The 20,211-nt window shown below is 44.8% G+C and overlaps 1 pseudogene; it reads right to left on the bottom strand.

Moving 5' to 3' along the window:
* Positions 1-15,160: 15,160 nt before the first annotated feature.
* On the bottom strand, positions 15,161-16,179 carry LOC119821630 (annotated as a pseudogene).
* Positions 16,180-20,211: the final 4,032 nt, after the last annotated feature.

Here is a 20,211-nt window from a genome sequence, read left to right as displayed (position 1 = left end):
TATTTCTACCGTCCTTAGCCCCAGGGGCATTTCCGGAGTCGTAACAGGCTGTGGGCAGGGTCTCTGCCCAAGGCCTTGGTCTGTGTCAACTCTTCTTGCTGTGGCCTGGACTTCCTGCTTTCTCCTCCCCTACCCCACCTGTCTCAAAGATCCATCCTTTAAGATTTATTTGTTTGCTTTTTTGACACAGGGCCTCATTATGTAGTCTTGGCTGTCCTGGAACTCACTCTGTAGACCAGGTTGACCTCAGAATCACAGAGAGTGCTGGGATCTGACTCAGGACATACTAGGCAAGGCCTCTGCCTGCTGAACAGCATCGTTAGCTCAGTGTAGACTTATAAAGACCCAGGCACTGGGAACTCAAAGACTTTTGGAAACCTTCCACAAGAAGAAGGCCCACATCCTCTTTCTAGGACACAGGTCACTTCCTCCCCCACACACAGAATGTCCCACTCCTGACACACCTGCTCCTGGGTACCTGTCCTGGAACTGAACTCTGATCTGTGACACCAGTGATCATAGATAAGGCCCCTTACACAGTCATCATCCACTTAGTCCCTTCCTAGCCCCGGGAGACATCCGTCACCTGCGTACTGGGTGTAAATCCTACCTTCAGGGCAGCCCGGATGAACAGGCATTCTTATGTCATAAAGATCACATAGACAGGCCAGTGGTTTCCTGTGGTTCTGACAGACCAAGGCCAGGACTCAGCAGAGGTCATCCCTGGGGTGAGCTGCCGCTCTCTCAGGGCACAGACACTTCTCAGCCTTGCTGCTCACTGTGTGGTGTGGAGACTGAGACACAGAGTGTGGAGCTGGGGACAGGGATGGGAGGCAGCACTGAGTGGAGGGGACAGACACACCCAGTCCGTGATTCTGGAAGGAGGAGGCTGAGCTCAGAGGCAGGAAGACAGCAGAGATGAGAGCAGAGTGTGGAGCTGGGTTTATTGGAATCATAAGAGCACAGAGACTAAGAGAGGGTCAAGAGCTAGGGTCTGGAGAGAAAGAGCGGGGGGGGGGGCATCTACCCCCTCCAAGGACTGATAGTGGTCAAGGCTCTGAGGGCACTGAGTAGTGAGCCAGGCAGAGTCCCAAGGAGAGAGTCCATATAGATAAATAGACAGGTTCGGGACAACAAGAGAAAGGAGGCCACATTGCTTCCTCAACCTAAAACTCACTCTATAGACCACACTCAGGCTGAGTTCAGTGTTCAGGACACAGGGCTCCATCTTTTCCCCCAAGAGGAAGGTCTCAGTCTTGATGGATTTCTCTTTCTCTCTTTTTAAATATCTATTTATTTATTATGAATACAGTGTTCTGTCTGTATGTATGCCTGCAGGCCAGAGAAGGGTGCCAGATCTCATTACAGATGGTTGTGAGCCACCATGTGGGTGCTGGGAATTGAACTCAGGACCTCTGGAAGAGCAGCCAGTGCTCTTAACTGCTAAGCCATCTCTCTAGTCCCTGGATTTCTCTCTTTATTTCTAGCCTCATGTTTAGCGACTTGATTCCTCTTTCCCATCCCCACCCCCAGAATATCTGCTTCCCAGTGCCTCCCAGTGCCTCCCATGCTGCTGTCCCCTGTAGCTGAAGGGGAAACATTCCTTCCATGTGTCCTTCCTCTGCCAGAGAATCACCAAGACTTGTCCTAGCACCAAAGGGTCACTGTAAGCATGAGTCATAAAGTTGCATGATGTGTAATAATCGCCGATTTCTGTCGGCTGGGGCCTACACACAGGGGACCCCCACCATTCTAGAACAATATCCAGAAACACACTGGATTCCACACCCTATGAAGTTTAGGTACCTACATTAAAAATGAGCAAACATGTGTGTTCATTTGTACCAGACTTTTTCTTTGGAGCAGAACCAGCTCCCAAATCATGACACAGATCTTTCTTATTGGTTATAAGTACTCGGCCTAGCCTAGGCTCATTTCTGGTTAGTTCTTTTTTTTTTTAAACTTAAATTAACCTCTTTCTCTTTATCTACCTTTTGTCTCAGGGCTTTTTACTTTTTTTCCCTTCTGTATATCTTAGTTTTACTGCTTTTTACATCTGCCTGGCTGCCTGTCCTGGGCATGTCCCCCTCTTTTCCCCGTATTCTCTTCTTCTTCTCTTTTTTCTCTCTCAAGCCTGGATTTCTCTTCTATTTATTCTCTCTGCCTACCAGCTCTTCTTATCCTTTCTCTGCCTGGCTATTGGTCATTCAGCTCTTTATTAGACCAATCCATGTACATGGCAAGTGTTTCTCTTTGCTCTCTGGGTGCTGGATGGGTTAACTCTAATTACACACTCGGTACAGTCAGGCTTGTCTTTCTTCTGTATTATGTCTCCGTGTGTGTGTGTTGAGCATTTAGTGCAGGACACACACGGCAGTTACAAACGTCAGTAGATTTCAACCCCTTGCTTGATTCCACCCTGCAGAGAGGAGGGGCTTTGATAGGTAACTCAGCTCCAGGACACCGACAGAGCTTAAATTCTTGGGGTTTCGCCATGAACATGACCCTGAGAGAGTCTGGGCATCAGGTAGGGCCTGGCTGAGGAAAGCATAGTATCATCACAGAGGTGAGCAGCAGGAAGCCCTGCCCGCGTGTCTTGTTCCAGTCTTGAGCCCAGATGACCCTGCTTAGATTTTCTCCAGGGCTGGAGCCAGACTTGTTAGAGCTGGGAGTAAACAAGGCTCTATGTAGTGTTGGCATCTTCATAGAGTGTGGAACCAGCCATGACCTGCCGTGTCAGCCACATGCAGAAAAAGTCACCGAGGCATCTCCTCCTGAGATGCAACATGGAGATCATAGCTGGACAGGTGCCAAGGCCATCAGTCAACTGTCCTGATGGGTTTGTGACACTTTGTAGGAAGGCCAGGGTCCCCAAGCAGAGGGACAGAAGATGCAGGTCCTCCTGGGAAGGCCTTGTCCTAGGAATTCAGCACAAGTGGTTCTCTCCAGGAACCAAATCTAGCAGTTTCTGGCGATATGGACAGCTCCCAGACATGAGCTGCAGTTCTCCCACTGACCACCAGGGGGCAGCATCAGGACACATCATCAGCACTCAGAACAGTATTTGCCTAGGTCAGGAACTCATTTTGCAACTTAGCTTCCACTGGTCCCAGCTGACTAGGCGCTCCCTCCCACAAGTCTGTAATCTCCTGACCTTTTCCTGCACTTGAGCACTGTGCTGTTCCAGGGACCTGTGCAGTCCCCTCTAGGCTGGCATCTTCCACGGGGAAAGACAGGGTAACCACAGGGGGAATCACCCAAAGAAGACAGGTTTCCAGGAGGGAGGGCACGGGTTGGCCAGATGCACAGCTCAGCCAACACTGGCAGTTGCATTGACTCCCTGGAACCTTCCATAGAAAGATGGAGCCACAGTCCTCTTCCAGGTCACTCACACCCTCGCAGCTGTCCCCCAGCCTCTGTCCAGGACCGGAAGCTTAACTGGTGACGCAGGCGACAAAGATCCCTTTCCCGGTCACCTCTCAAGTGGTCCCACGCTTCCCCATCATTCATCTCCGTCACCTTCCCAGAGCAGTGAGGGCACAGTTCAGACTGGGTGCCCAGACGGCTCTCTGTTCCGCAGGGACACATAGGGAGGACAGGGGCTTCCTCTTGGGGGCTGACAGAGGCAGGTCAGGACACAGCCTAGTTCAGCTGCTGTTCTCTTGGGAAACAGGATGCTTATCTGCCTTGTTGCTCAATGTGTGGTCTCCAGGACTGAAACATAAGAGAGAGAAAAGGGGAGAGGGACAGGAGGTAACATGGGGCCTTGGGGTGGGGTGCAGGGTAGTGTCTTGATTCTAAGAGGTGTTCCTGCCTGGGATGAGGCTGCGCTCAGGAAGAACATCAGGGCTGGGGCAGAAGCCCTCCTCCTCAGGAAGACAGAGCAGGCCACAGCAGTTATGGAGGCCCCTTCCTGTACCATCCTGCAGAGGGCGCACCACTAGCTGGGTGTCCTGCCGGCAGGTGGGCAAGCCATTCTTGGACCACGCGTGTAGGAGCAGAGCTCAGAGACTGTAAGGGCTGAGTTAAGCAGGCCCATGCTCCTACATTGTCTGGCGGTCAGAGAAGTCTGAGCCACCTACAAGATGCAATTTGCACCTGCCACACAGAAGGTGGTTGCCTCCCTCTCCCTCTCTCCTTTAATAAAGCTTTATGCCTATTTTCTGTGTCTGTGCCGTTAACCTGCTGCCGCCTGTTCACCCGCCACCTTGGTCACACGTGTTCTGCGAGTCTCTGCACTGCTACGCCAGCCTGCTGGGTTGGCAGCTGCACAGCTAACATTTTTAAGAACAAAAACCATGAGGCCGTAAGGTAAATAGGAAGTGTATTGTAAGCAACTTCCAAAACTCTAGAACTGACAGAGACATCTCACTGCCTGGACAGTGACCCAAAGTTCTTCTGTACTGTTGGGGCATCCAGTCTTCAACCCATAGGCCCATAGTATCCAGCAGACTTTTCCACAAAGCAGGAAATTTCAAAGACAATTTCATCATTTTCTTCTGTGTCCTGCAGAATGTCTAGCAGACTCTTTCATGAAGCAGGAACCCTGAAAGATCATCTCACCTTTAGGCTTGTTCAGGAGTCATTTTTCTGCATGTCCAGTTAAGTACTCCAGGCAAGAGCAGTTTCTTGCCCAAATGGCTAACCAACTCCATACTGAGCCTCTTTAATGTTCATCTTCCTCTTGAAGTAGCTTGGTACTGCAAGGAGCAGATGTGTCTCACTGTTATGAAAAGTCTTAAGTTCTTAAACATTTTAAATGCCACATTCTGAAGGTCTCTGAAAGATTTGAAGAATACCTATCTAACTGAAATGTACCTCTATACATCTAGAAAATCTAACATCACTACAAACTTGACTAATATAGATGACTATCTATTAACCTATATTTCTTAATTATACATTGCATTTCTAACTGAGCTGCACAAACACAATACCTTAATCAAGAGCAGAAATGTACATATAACAAAATTGACCTTAAATTTGTATTAATAAACCAAGATCCATACCAATGCAAATCTCTATAGCATATCCCCCTTTAAATGTAAACAAACATTTATAGACAATATTTGGGAATATGGGCATAGTCTTGTCCATACTGCTTCCTGCTGTTTGGGGGTGCTGTTAATTAGGTCTTTTATGATGCATCCTGTGTGCTAGGTTCATCTCAGTCAGCAGTGGGGCAGAGTAATTTTTAGGGCGTTCATGGTGATCTTTAAGGGGGCGTGATCTATCAAACCATATTTGTCTGAAAGTATTCCACAGGTTCTCATCTTCTGTGGAAACAAAAGAAAAACCTCTTTTCCAAAGCAACATATCATTAGACTCAAATTTTGGAATCAAGATACCTTTAGAACATATATACTGATTTAGCTTAGCAGCCCAAACAATGAAATGTCTCTCTGTGCTTAGCTCCTTCACAGTCAAAAATTCAAAGAAAACACAATATATATAATCTAGACCCTCTGTGAAAATATTTTTATGTGGCTTATTTTTCTTTACTCCTTTTAATCTATGACTATCTGTACAGTCTCTTTAAAGACTTTACTCTTTTTTTAAAGTATTAACTTTATTTTATTACTCTCTATACTCTTTTTCTTCTCTCTCCCAAGCCTATGTACATTTATTCAACACTGTGACCCATGTAGAGGTCTTTTATGTCTGACTTTGTCCTATTGTGAATCTGTAATTGTTTACTGTCCAGGAGCACTTTTTAAAATGCTAAGCGCATCTTAAAAACTTGCATTGCACCATTAGTAGGTTTTATTCTTAAAAATCCCCACTGCAGGAAATGCTGGTGAGTCCCGAGCGGCTATAGGCAGGCAACGAGCTCTGGGAATAGCCAGTCCCAAGGCAGAGACTTGCAGTTTCCCAGGAGAGCCACCGAAGCGGGCTGCGAGCTCACAGTGGGTGCCCGGCGGGTCTGGAACAGCTAGCGGTGGGAAGTGCTAGCCAGCAGGGGCGGACGGGCAGGAGTCAGAGACATGGACAGACAGAACATGTGTATGTTAAATATTTATTTAGGGGGGTTATGGAGGGGAAAGGGAGAAAGGGGACAGAGAGAGAGACAGAGAGAGAGAGAGAGAGAGAGAGGGAGGGAGGGAGGGAGAGAGAGGGACAGTGAGAAGGGAAGAAAGCAAGATGGCGACGAGAGGTCAGAGGTAGCGGGAGTGGGCGTGGCTTGAAAAGGGGCGGGGAGCAAAAGAATAACAGTAGGGGTAATATGGAACTACCTGTTTGCCTGCTCAGTCTAAAACTTAAGCTGTGCTATTACTATGATAAATACGGTAATTCCTGCTTGATGCTCTGCACAGTCAAGTATGACTGAGGGCTGCTTCTGCATCTGAGCCCTGTGCACTGCCCCACTTCCAGACACACAGTGAGTCTAGTTGCCATCAAGCAAGCCATAGCACTTTACTCACAAACCCCATCCAAATGCTCTGTTTCCTGCAAGAGCCAGAGGTCATGCTAGCAGCATAGCCCAGAAAGCTGGTATTTTAAAACTGCATGGCTTTTTTTCCTTTGGCTATGGCTAAGTCAGGAAAACCTCTCTTAAAGGTGCTGTTGCATGCTGTGTTAAACTCTGTATTTTTGTGTTTAAAATTAAGCTCTCTCAGGTTTTTAAGTGGATTTAGTCCATCATGTTGGCTTTTATTGGTTAATGAATAAAGAAACTGCCTTGGCCTGATAAGGCAAAACTTAGGTAGCTGGAGAAGACAGAACTGAATTCTGGGAGGAATAAAGCAGAGTCAGAGAGATGCCATGGATCCACCTGAGACAGACACTGGGAATTTTACCCGGTAAGCCACTGCTGCATAGTGATATACAGATTAATAGAAATGGGTTAAATTAAGATGTAAGAATTAGCCAATAAGAAGTTAGAGCTAATGGGCCAAGCAGTGGTTTAATTAATACAGTTTCTGTGTGGTTATTTTGTTGCTAAGCTAGCTGGGTGGCCAGGATGAACAAGCAGCCCCTTTGTGCAACAGCCTGGATCCAGATCAATGATTCTTTGTGGTGAATCCTTGCATGTAAAGATGTATGGACTCTCACCGTGTCAGACTGCAGCTTCCATGACGAGATTTCCCCCTTCTTTCTTTTTTTTTCTCTTAAATTTTATTTTGTTTTATTTGGGGAAATGAAGGTTGCAGGGGCAAAGGGTGGATGCAAGGGGATAGGAGATGGGTAGGATCAGGATGCATGATATAAAAGACACAAAGAATAAATAAAGAAAAGTTAAAAAATAAAAACATTAACTTTGTAGAACCATAGTCCACCACCCACCAAAGCCTCATTCTCTTAAAAAAAAAAAAACCAAAAGTCTCTTAAATTTCTAAGTCTTCTAAAATCCATAATTTCTCTGGCCATCTTAGCAAAAACAACTACAGATTCAATGCAATCTCCATTAAAACAATTCTTTACAGACCTTGAAAGAACAATATTCAACTTCATATGGAAAAATATCCAGGATAGCTAAAAAACAATCCTGTACAATTAAAAAACTTCTGGAGGTATCACTATCCCTGATTTCAAGCTCTACTACTGAGCTATAGTGACAAAAACTGCAAAGTATTGACATAAAAACAGACAGGTGGATCAATGGAATCAAATCAAAGATGCTGACATAAATCCACACACCTCTGGATAGCTTACTTTCAACAAAGAAGCCAAAGTTATACAGAGGGGGAAAAAAAGAAAGCATCTTCAACAAATGGTGGTGGCATAACTGGATGTCAACATGTAGAATGCTACAAGCCATAGGATCATTTCACAAGGTCAATCATCAGAGCCAAGGACCTTGTTTGGAGGATTAGGCCAAGATGCAAGACATGTTGGAATTATTGCCTTGTAAACAAAGTTGCTGTTTCTTCCTGTATATTTCTCACTGTAGCTTATTCCCTCTATTAGAAATTTGGGATTTATCTCCCACAGCTCAGCACTATTTGATCATTACCTGAACACAATTTTCCCTATGCATTTGGGGTTTACTGATTACATCACATAGCTATGTGTGAAAACAATCACACAGTCAAGAAACCTACCACACAGTCAAGAAGCCTGTTTTCCTCTACCAGGTCTCTGTTCCTTTCTCTTATGTACAGTAGAGATCTGCCTTCCTGCAATTATCTTTATTGGGAGGCATTTGCCAATGTTTAGGATCTGGGCAAAAGCATTCCATTTAAGACATTCCCGGATATCAAAGGATATAGAATTGCTACATGCCCAAAGCTGTTGATTCATAGTTGTTCAGATAGAAAAAATAAGCATGCCCTGGTTTTACCTCACTTGTACATAAGAAAAAACGATGACCTAAAACTAAGATTGCATTAAGAGATTCCTAACTTCTCACCTCACCTTCATCTCAGTTTGCTGATGTTTTTAGTTCAGGAGACCTACTGCTTGTGTCTTACTCTCAGGAAAAAATACTTAACCATCTACCCATAGCCTGGAGGAAGACAAACTTCCATTAGCACCTCTGATAAGCATCAAGGCCCAGATCTGATAATTGAGAGGCTTGGGTCTCCTCTTTGTTTCAACAGCTTAGAGCAATAGGTATAAACTTCAGATCTAAAAGGCCCTTAGAACTTGCTACAATTTGAAGAATGTGCTAATGAGTCAAGGGTCATAAACTTCCCTTGTCTGTTTGTATAGGTTGCCTGGTTACTCTCTATGCCTGTAAGATTTTATGGGTCCTTTATAGCTGGCTAAGAACAAAGATGTTAACAGAAGCTAGACCATAAACAGCATAGAAATTAGCAGAGATAAAAAAAAAATGAAGAAGGAGGATGATGCTGTGGGACAATGGTCTATATCCTGTCAATTATATTTTAAATAAATGCTGATTGGCCAGTAGACAGGCAGGAATTATAAGCAGGGCTATCAGGCAGGAAGTGGAGGCAGGACAATGAGAACAGAAGAATTCAGGGAAGAGGACACAGTCTGCAGTAGTGACCCCACCACAGAAGAAGCAAGATGTGACTTCCTAGCTGAATAAGGTCACTTAGCCCCAAAATAATCACACAGAAACTATATTATTTAAATCACTGCTTGCCCCATTAGATCTAGCTTCTTATTTGCTAACTCTTACATCTTAATTTAACCAATCTCCTTTAATTTGTGCATCACCATGAGGATGTGGCCTACCCTCAAAGCTTCAGCACATCTGTCTCTGGCAGTGGCTCCATGGCTTCTCCCTGACTCTGCTTTCTTTCTCCCAGCATTCAGTTTAGTTTTCCCTGCCTACCTCTATTCCCTGCACAGGCCCAAGACACTTTCTTTACTAACCAATGATATTCACAACATACAGAGGAAAATCCCACATCATATCCCCCTTTTCTGTTTAAATAAAAAGAAAGATTTTAAATTTAACATAGTAAAATTACATATAATAAAACAGGTATCAAGCAAAAATTATAGTTATAATATTTATATCTACTTTATCTTTTATCATAACTAAGGAAACATCATCAAAGACTCCAGTGCAGGGAGCCGATTTGCTGGCCGCCATTACAAGATGGCGCTGAGCCCCTGCACCACTGAGTAAACAACTCCATATTAGGCAAGGCTGTAGACAGAACCTCTCGCATGCCCAGTAGTGCGCAGTAATCTTGGCCAATCCCATGGCCGGGGGCATCGAAAGACGAGTGTGTAGCCAATCCACGCACGACCCATGTCTGCTCTCCCTATATAAACTGCTGCCATTTAGTGCTCTGGGCCCTTTGCTTCCTGCTCTCCCTTCAACCAAGATGCTCCAATAAATTGTGATTTGAGAAGAATCCTCGACTCGGTGGTCGTTCTTCCCTGCTGGCCAGGGGGGTTCGCCGCACTCCAGAAGGATATAATATTACCTAAGTAAACAGGAAATACATTGTCAGCAACTTCCAAAACTCTAGAATTGACAGAGACATCTCACTACCTAGACAGTCACTCAAATTTCTTCTGTACCCTTGGGGCATCCATCTTCAGCCTACAGGCCCATACTATCCAGCAGACTTTTTCATGAAGCAGGAAATTTCAAAGATAGTTCCACCTATATTGGCAGTTTGTTAGTAATTTTCTTCTGTGTCCTGCAGAATGTCTAAAAGACTCTTTCATGAAGCAGGAACCCTGAAGGATCGTCTCATCTTTAAGCAAGTTCAGCAGTCATTTCTCTGCAGGTCCTACATGTCCAGTTCATCAAGCAGTCCGGGCAAAAGGATTTTGTTGCCCAAATGGCTAACAACTCTATAAAGAGCCTCTTTGATGCCCATCTTCCTCTTGAAGTAGATGGGTGCATCCAGGAGCAGATGTGTCTCACTGTCATAGAAAGTCCTAAGTTCTTAACATTTTAAATGTCATATTCTGAATGTCTCTGAAAGATTTAAAAAATATCTATCTATTCGAGGCCAACCTGGTCTACAAGAGCTAGATCCAGGACAGGCTCTAGAAACTACAGGGAAACCCTGTCTCGAAAAACCAAAAAAAAAAAAATCTATCTAACTGAAATATATCTCTGTACATCTAGAAAATCTAACTAATACGACTATAAGATTGACTATTACAGATAATTGTCTATTAACCTGTATTTCTTAATTATACATTATACTTTTAAATGAACTGCACAAACATAATACTGTAATCAAGAGCAGACAAAATTGACCTTAAATTTGTGTCAATAAACCAAGATCCATACCAATGCAAATCTCTATAGCATATATAAAATATAAAGAAACATTTATAAACAATATTTGGGAATATGGATAGTTCTTCAAACTTCTTCTTGTTGTTTATTGGGCTAAGTATTTTTGGGGTTGTTCACATTGACCTTTTGGGGGGCCTTGGTCCATCAAACCAAATGATTCTGGAAGGATACCACAGGTTCTCATCCTCTGTAGAAACAAAAGAAGAGCCTTTTTTCTTTCTTTCTTTTTTTTTTTTTTTTTTTTTTTTTTTTTTTTTTTTTTTTTTTTGGTTTTTCGAGACAGGGTTTCCCTGTAGTTTCTAGAGCCTGTCCTGGAACTAGCTCTTGTAGACCAGGCTGGCCTCGAACTCAGAGATCCGCCTGCCTCTGCCTCCCGAGTGCTGGGATTAAAAGCGTGCGCCACCACAGCCGGGCTAGAGCCTTTTTTCTAAAGCAACATATCCTTAGATTTAAATTCTGAAGACATGATGCCTTTAAAGTATATAAGTTGGTTTAGCTTATCAATACCCAGAATCAAATGTCTCTCTGCAGTCAAAAAAATCAAAGAAAGCACAATAGTATACATAATCCAGACTCTGTGTACATTCCATTTTAGATGACTTATTCTTTTTTTACTTCTTTTAATCTATGATTATCTGTACTCTGCCTCTTTAAAGACTTTGTTTTACTTTTTAAAACCATTTACTTCCTTTTATAATTGTCTATACTTTATCTTTTCTTCTCTCTTGTAAGCCTAAATATATTTATCCATCATTTTGACCCATTTAGAGGTCTTTTCCATCTGAATTTGTCTTTACTGTGTATCCGTAAGCCTTTTCTGACCAGAAGGGCTTTTTATTTATTTTTTTAATTTTTTAAAACAGATTTATTTATTTATTTATTTATTTATTTATTTATTTATTTATTATGTATACAGTGTTCTGCCTCCATGTATGCCTACAGGCCAGAGAGAGTACCAGATCTCATTACAGATGGTTGTGAGCCACCATGTGGTTGCTTGGAATTAAACTCAGGACCTCTGGAAGAATAGCCAGTGTTCTTAACTACTGAGTCATCTCTCCAGCCCCAAAAGGACTTTTTTAAATGCTAAGCACTTCTTAAAAACTTAAGCTGTACCATTGCTAGGGTATATACATCCTGCCTGCTTGCTCCACACAGTTGAACATGGTGGAAGTCCGTTCACCACCTCTGCAAACTGTGTACATTGACCCATTTCCAAGTATGCAGCGGGTGTATGTCTAGCCATTAAGCAGTTTGTAACACGCTGCTTACAAACCCCATTTAAATGCTTGGTCTCCTAAAAGAGCCAGAGTTCGTGCTGGCAGCAAGTCCCAGAAAGCCTGCATTTCAAAGCCGTGGCTTTTATTCTGCTACTGCTGAGTCAGGAAAACTTTTCTTAAAGGAGCTGTGGCATGCCTTTGTGGCAAGCAAAAAGCAAGAAGTTGTGTTAAACTTTTTATTTTTGTGTCTAGAATTCCTTTTCAAGCTCTTTCAAGTTTTAAGTGGATTTTAGTTGGCCATGTGGACGCCAATTTGTTGTAATGAGGTGGCATGTTGGTTCCTGGCTGCTCAACCCTGAAATAATCACACAGAAACTATATTATTTAAATCACTGCTTGGCCCATTCACTCTAGCTTCTTATTTGCTAACTCTTACATCTTAATTTAACCAATCTCCATTGATCTGTGCATCACCACAAGGTTGTGACCTACCAGCAAAGTTTCAGCACATCTGACTCTGGCAGTGGCTCCATGGCTTCTCCCTGACTCTGCCTTCTTTCTCCCAGCAGTCAGTTTAGTTTTCCCTGCCTACCTCTATTCCCTGCACAGGCCCAAGAGAGTTTCTTTATTAATCAATGATATTCACAGCATACAGAGGGGAATCCCACATCAGGTCCTGACAGGGGTGGCCATGTTATTGGGTGTGTGCTTCCGACTAGGGATTTACCAGTGAGGGGCACACAAGAGGACCGCAAATGTCCTGGGTCAGGCCAGGTTCTTGTGTTTATGACCCATCAGGGGCTCTGGAATGGGGTCAGGGCCTTGATGCTGTGCTTGGAGTTTCCAGGGAGCAGCACATTGTGGAAGGGAGTGCAGGGGACAGAGTTGTGCTGGAGGAGACCTAGGCAGTTGGGGCTTTTAAAACAGAAGCAGTGGGACAGGCAGTGAGGTGGAAGGATGATGGAGAAGGCTCTGGGACTCCACAGAGGGCACGGAAGTCTCCTCTGTGTGAGGAGAAGGAGCTGGCACTATGAGCAAGGAGGAAATGTTGGGACTGGGAAGGAGACAGCTCTGGAGAGATTCTCTTCAAGGAAGAGAGAGCTGAGAGCCTGAGACATGGCACAGGAACAAACAAAAATTTCTTTTTGAAGCCATGGGTTTTATGCAATGCTAAAGAGGACCTGTGTGGTGTGGGGTGGAGTGGGGTGATGTGGGGTAAGGTAGTGTGGGGTGGTGTGGCAGAGGAGTTCTGCATGCTGGGAAAGATGAGGGAGGATGCTCTAAGGACATTGGGAAGGGGAGAGGGGATTGTCACTGTGGGGAAGTGAGGAGTGAGGGTGGGGTCAGGAAAGGGTATCTTGGGTGAACAGGGATGTGCCTTAATCCTGTGAAGTTTGAGGTCACATGTTCCTAGGTGCCTGTCACTTCCAGCAATTGGGACATTTTGGAAGCAGATGGTCTTACAAACTGAGACAGGCTATTTTCTTCTCCACACAGCTTCAGGGAAGCCCAGAATCTCCTGCAATGGCAGCTGTGGGAGATAGGGAGGTAGCTCATTACCCTTTGGTAATTTAAATTTTCCAGACGTCTGGAAGACTTAGTTCTAGTTACAGACACAACCCCAGGTCCTTGCCTGCTAACGTTTGTAAAATGGGAGGGGTATATATTCTGATAAACCACTAATACAAAAATAGCGTTATATTCTCTTGCACTCATGTGCTTACCTACACATGCACACACACACATACACATACCCACACATGCATGCCGTGCAATCACACATGCACACCCAGATGGTCGAGCAGTGGGGGAGAGGATGAAAATATAGATTATGAGAGAGGGGCAGTCTTGGATGTTGACTCATCTCACTCTACAAGTTGGACAGGAATGAAGGAATTAGGTGACAGACGTTTCTCATTCTCCTTCATTCCGTTCTCCTTGTCTCTGACCTTCCTTCTTCATTCTGTATCTCCTAATGGCAAAATTCTATAGCACAGGAAGCTGCATGACTTGTTTTAAGACCTAAGAGACATAAGATTAAAACAGAGTAATATCCTGTGCTCTTTTTAAAAGGAACGCCTTTCCATAGGAGGCTACACTTACAAGGACCCTGGGAGGCTTCCCTGCTCCATGCTTATTCCTACATGAAAGTTTCTTTATTATCCAAACAGTCCTAGGCCTCTTTTCTGCACTGCAGCCAGGAATCCTGATTTGGTCTGAGTCAGGAAAGCACAGAATTCACCATTTTGTAAATTGACTGCTCTCTGTAGATTAGACTTTCTAAAATTTTCTTACTCTCACCAAATACAAAAATAGCCCTAAAAATAAAAAACCAAACTGAGGCATTAAAAACTTCCATTAGCTAGCTGGTTGGTGGCACATGCCTTTAATCCTAGCACTCTGGATGCTATGATGCAGCTCAAGGCTGGACCTTGGTGGGTGGGTCCAAACCACTGATGGTGAGAAACAAACATGCCTTGCAGACAGGGCTTAGTGGGGAGTTTTATCAGGAGAAGGGAAGCAAGAGGGGAGAGAGAAAGGGAGCACAGAGCTGTTGGTGGGAAGGGGAGGAGGGAAAGAGAGACAGAGAGATGCTGAGAGGGGAAGAGGAAGAAGAAGAAGAGAAAGAGGTAGGTAGATTTCTGCCTTTTAAAGGGACAGGGTACTGCCTATATGGAGCCAGGTCAGGTGACCAGGTTCTCCCATCTTTACTGAAGTACACCCTGCCTTGTCCCCCGGTTTTTACTAAATTCCTCTTGTTGACTCTGTTGCATGTGTGTTTTGTGCAGTGGCATGCCTTTGGTAGGGCCATCAAGAGCATCCACTTTCCCCAATTCCTGTTCATTCTCTGTGTTTTCTTTTTTCTTTTTCTTCTTTCTTTCTTTTTTTTTCTTTCTTTCTTTCCTTCCTGCCTTCCTTCCTTCCTTCCTTCCTTCCTTCCTTCCTTCCTTCCTTCCTTCCTTCCTTCCTTTCTTTTTTTTGCACAGAAAGTCATCTTCTTAGATAGGGGATAAACAAGGCTGCCTGGCCCAGAGAGCCTGATTACTCAGGGCCAAGTTACAACAAACATCAAGGAGATACAATGAAAGGGGCAGCTGTCAGATTTGGTCTTGAACTTGGAGATGGACGAATGCTGACTGTGGGAAGGGGAACAGCAGGAGTCGAAGTGTGGGGTAGCCTGGATGACTGGGTTGGGAGGGAAGGCACTTGGCTCAGTCTCCTGTCCCCACCCATGCAAGAGCTGGTTGTTCCTCGCCTTTCAGTGGCCCAGAGGCTGTTCCTGGTTGAGCCTCTGGAAGAAGCTTTGCCGAACTCGTATGTGCTGATCATGATGGCACAGGAGGGAGCAGCCTTGATGATCCTTGGGAGGAAACCTGCCAAGAGTCCCCTGGTGCCCGATTCAGCTTGGATTCTCTGAAGCAGGAGCCAGGTGGAATCAACTCTCGAGGGCTTCAATCTCACGGCCTCCACTGCTCCCAGTGCGATCTGCCGCTGTGTCTTCACCACATCAAAGGGTAGAGTGAGGGTGGCAGCCACCATTCCTGAGATGCTACCAGCCACAAAGCTGATGCCCACGGATGTCTGGTCCTTTGGTCTTAGTCCGTTCAGCCAGCTCTTCGCCAGCTCATAGTTGAACCAGTACAGAGCTGAGAAGGGCACATCTCGAAGGGCTGTGGGACCCTAGCCCAGCCACAGTGAACACCAGCCCCCCTGGGCCACCAAAGCTTGAACACAGGTAGCCAGCTCCCAGTATGACACGAGCTGAGCATGTAGCTTGGTCCGCACAAGCTCCAAGGGGCTGATCACTGTCACAGTGCCCATGCGGGCGAGGGCACCAGCCACCATGGGTGCGTAGAGGTCAGAGGTCAAGGACTGACCACATAGGAAAGCCTTGAGTTGGTCGTAGGCAGTGAAGTAGCTTGCACAGTCATTACCAGGGTGGCTGGGAGGCCGCTCCACAGGGTCCTAGTGCCCTCATGCCTCATATTCTTCACAAAGGCATCCAAGATGCCAGTGAATCGGGTAGGATCCCGTTGGGGCGCAGGTACAGGGGCTCCAGGACACCGTTGCAGTAGAGGAGGCACTTCCATTTGGTATAAGAGAGACTCTAGAATCTGGAAGAGGTGTCAATTTCCTGGCTACTGAGGGCCTCTGAGACGGAAGGCGGACCTTCACCACATCCAGGGGTGCCATGAGGAGGGAGGTGACCACAGCCCCAGCTCCTGAGGCCACCATTTGCTGAAGGGGACTAATGCCCCCAGGATCCTGATAATCCATCTTGGAGGTTCAGTCCTGGCTCTGAGCCGGTGCTTGTCCGCGCCAGGGGCCTGGGGGGCCCATAGTGGCTCCGTGGCCAGTGCAGGGAGCGGCAGCCTACTCTCTGTGTTTTCATACATGTAACTTAAATGCACCTATGCTTAATGTTATAATTGTTCATTACATCTCATTTCAGACTACAAAAACAGTGACTCAGCCCACCATCCAAGTCAACCACACTCTAGTGAAAAGACAGAGCGCTGTAGTTCTCATCTGCATGTCACCTGACACTGGAGTTGACATCAGTTGGATCTTTAATAGCAAGCCCCTGGATTTCAACAGTAGGATGACGCTGTCCCCTGAAAAGCACAGGCTCACTGTAGCTCCGCTCAGACTGGAGGATGCAGGAGAGTATCTATGTGTGGTCTCCAACTCCTTCAGTTCCAAGAAGAGTAACCCTGTCCACTTGTTCTTGTTCAGTGCATGACCTTTCCTCCCTTCTTTCATCACAGTTGGGAGGTTTCTGTCTCACCTGTGTACAAAGTGGATAAAGGTTCTAGGGAGAAGACTGTCCATGCTGAGAAAGGGACAGACAGCATGGTGACAGCTACCTACAATCCCCAAATAAAGCACAAGTCAGAAGGAATGTCATTCCAGTCCAGTTACACATGAGGCAGTGATTTAAAACACCAGGGGCCTGGTGGTGGCACACACCTATAATCCCAGCACTTGGGAGCCAGAGGCAGGCAGATCTCAGTGAGTTCATGACCAGCCTGGTCTACAGAGTGAGTTCCAAGACAGCCAGGTCCACACAGAGAAACCCTGTCTCGAAAAACCATTAAAAAAGAAGAAGAAAAAGGAGAAGAAGAAGAAGAAGAAGAAGAAGAAGAAGAAGAAGAAGAAGAAGAAGAAGAAGAAGAAGAAAAAGAAGAAGAAGAAGAAGAAGAAAAAGAAGAAGAAGAAGAAGAAGAAGAAGAAGAAGAAGAAGAAGAAGAAGAAGAAGAAGAAGAAGAAGAAGACGACGACGACATCAGTATAGGAACAGAATCCAATATAGGGGTCAAAATTGCAAATGGGGTTAAGATAGACTTAGGTTCTGGATCGAATACAAGCCCTACCCTTAGGATCCATGGGAAACAGAGTTCAGGCACTCCCTCCACACCAAAAGCTTCAGGTCTTCAAGAGTCCACTGTTAAAATGGTACAGTGATTGTGCAAAGCTAAACACACCCTCTCATACACTCAAATTCTCTCTCATATCAAATGCCAATGCTGCTAGACACAAGTCATCTATGTGAAGTTGGAATGCTGAGGGGAGCTTGGACAGGACATGTTCTTCATGTAAAATGCCTTTGAGCAGTTCTGGTCTGCAGATGCTTTCATCCACATACATAAATTCATGAGTGAGAGGAGGGAGTTGGTTGAGCTTCCTGCCCAAGGATGCTCTTTACAGTGAGATCTTGCCCAAGATCCTGTTTTGTTTTGTTTTTTTCCAAGACAAGGTTTCTCTGTAGCTTTGGTACTTGTCCTGGAACTAGCTCTTGTAGACCAGGCTGGCCTGGAACTCATAGAGATCTGCCTGTCTCTGCCTCCCGAGTGCTGGGATTAAAGGTATACACCACCACTGCCTGGCTCCTGTTTTGCCTTAACAGTCCATGGTGTGGTAGGTTACATTTATAAGACTGACTATTTTGGCCATTTTGAAGCAAAGAGTTCATTGGCATCCAGCACACTCATGTAGTTGTGTATGAAGGGACTCTAGCCAGCCCAAGCAAGGCAAACACGGCTCTGGAAGGCCTAGCCCTTTTCCCCATTCCCCTAAAAGCAGAGCACATCCCTAAAGCTAGTCACCAAGGTATAGTCCCTTATTTGACCACTCCTTCCTGCTGAGACTCACTCCAAGGTCCAGCTATCAAAGTATTGAAGTCCAGCAATCAAAAGTTCCCTTTTGCTCAACTAATTAACATGCCTAATTAAAATTAAACACCTCATCCTAACACGGGGTTTCCCTTGTACCTTTATACACCACCATTTGCCTGTGTGCTAAGTCTCTATCCAGAGGCAGTCCTTTGTTGTGCCCCCTCCATCCCCAGGACAAATACCCCTCCCCCCTCTCCCTTGTTCCTGTCCCCTTCTCCCTCATCTTCTATCTCCCGTCTTTGCCTCTTATTCCCTGTCCTCTTTCCCTCTGGGTCAAATAAATTTCCTTTTGCTGAGAAGTTGGTCTTGGGGTGTCATGAGCAGACTTTAAGGTTCCCTATAGTGTAGGCATGAATATTGTCAATTTACAAATGTTCTAGACCTGTTCTGCTTCCTCAAGATCCATGTAACTGACCAACATGCTACTTTCTGTCCCTATGTGTATGACAAAAACAAACCTAATTGTTTATGGCTGATCTCAGTGCAGAGAAACACATCTCACCCAAGTCTGTTCCTTTGTTTTTGCAGAGTTGGCTCATTAGTCTGACAACTTTTTGTGAAATCTTTAGGACCCTCTACAGACAAATTCATGCCATCTACATTAGTATTTCCTGGCCTTGAAGTGGTAGATATGTATTACAGATACACCATACATATAATACACTTTGTTAATTGTGGAATTTTTGTTATTCTGAAACACAGATAGCAGTGTTGTCAGAAGCTGCTAGTTCATTTCCCAACTGTCCCGACTCAAAATAATCACACAAAACTATATTACTTGCAATGCCATTTGGCCAATAGCTTAAGCGAATTTCTGGCTAACTCTTCCATCTTGAATTAACCCATTTCTTGTAATCTGTGTATCGCCATGTGGCTGTGCCTTACCAGCAAGGTTCCAGTAGGTTCCGGAGGAGGCGTCTGTCTCCTGTGGGTGGCTACAAGGCTTTTCTCTGACTCTGCCTGCTCTCTCCATATATATCTCTTCCAGCCTGGCTATGTTCTGTTAAGCCATTGGCCGAAAGCAGCTTCTTTATTAACCAATGACAATAAAGCATATTCACAGCATATAGCAGTGTTTCAATTTTCACTTCTAGTCTTATTAATATCAATTCATTTCATTATTAAGTTCATCTAGTTAAAAGAGGTCAATATTAGTCATTTGTCAAAAACCAACTTTCAGTGGAACTGACTTTTCTGTACTGTTAATTTATTCATATTCACTCTGTATTTATTCGCTCCTTTCAATATGGGCTAGAGGGCATGGGGTGCTTTTTCCCTTTGGAGAGACAGTGGCGGGGGGTTCTCTCATTATTGCTTTAAGGACTTAATGTAAGAATCAAGGGCCCCTTTAACAAAAATCTGCACACAGAGGGACTGTTTCACAGATCTTAGCTATAACTGTGAGCAGCACCATTAGTGTTAGAATTGAAGTCAGCAGCTGGGTGGCTCTGTGATTGTTATGCTCAGTCCATGGGGACCCCAAAAGACCACCAGAGAGACTGACTTACTGAAATTCAAAAGCAAGGTTAGTTGTGTGTGCATTACAAGTGGCAGTTACCTCCTCAGTGCAGCAGCAAGAGGAGGTACCCCACCCTTCTAGAGGGCATTATTTAAAGGCAACAAGCAGAAAAGTTACATTAGCAGGATGTGTGCTGGCAGGTGAGCCTATCTACAATGGTTGGAATATTAGGAATTTTCTTTGGATGGTCTGTTCCTGGGTGGTGCCTTGGTGGTCTCAGTTTGTGTTCTTTCTTGCAACTAGGTATTGCCTTAGGGAAAACTACTGAGACCCAGGAATCTATTGAGCTTGTCATGGCTGGGTCCTACACTGATAAACCACACAAATTTTAGTAAGATTTTTTTATATTTATTTATTTATTATGTATACAATATTCTGTCTGTGTGTATGTCTGCAGGCCAGAAGAGGGCACCAGACCTCACTACAGATGGTTGTGAGCCACCATGTGGTTGCTGGGAATTGAACTCAGGACCTTTGGAAGAGCAGGCAATGCTCTTAACCGCTGAGCCATTTCTCCAGCTGCTTTAGTAAGATTTTTAATCCCATTCTAAACCTCAGTTTTTCATCTTTTTTAAAATATTTATTTATTTATTTATTTATTTATTTATTTATTAT

The sequence above is a fragment of the Arvicola amphibius genome, chromosome 8 (genome assembly GCF_903992535.2).
Source record: "Arvicola amphibius chromosome 8, mArvAmp1.2, whole genome shotgun sequence".
Taxonomy (NCBI): Eukaryota; Metazoa; Chordata; class Mammalia; order Rodentia; family Cricetidae; genus Arvicola; species Arvicola amphibius.
This window is presented reverse-complemented; position numbering and strand designations above follow the sequence as displayed.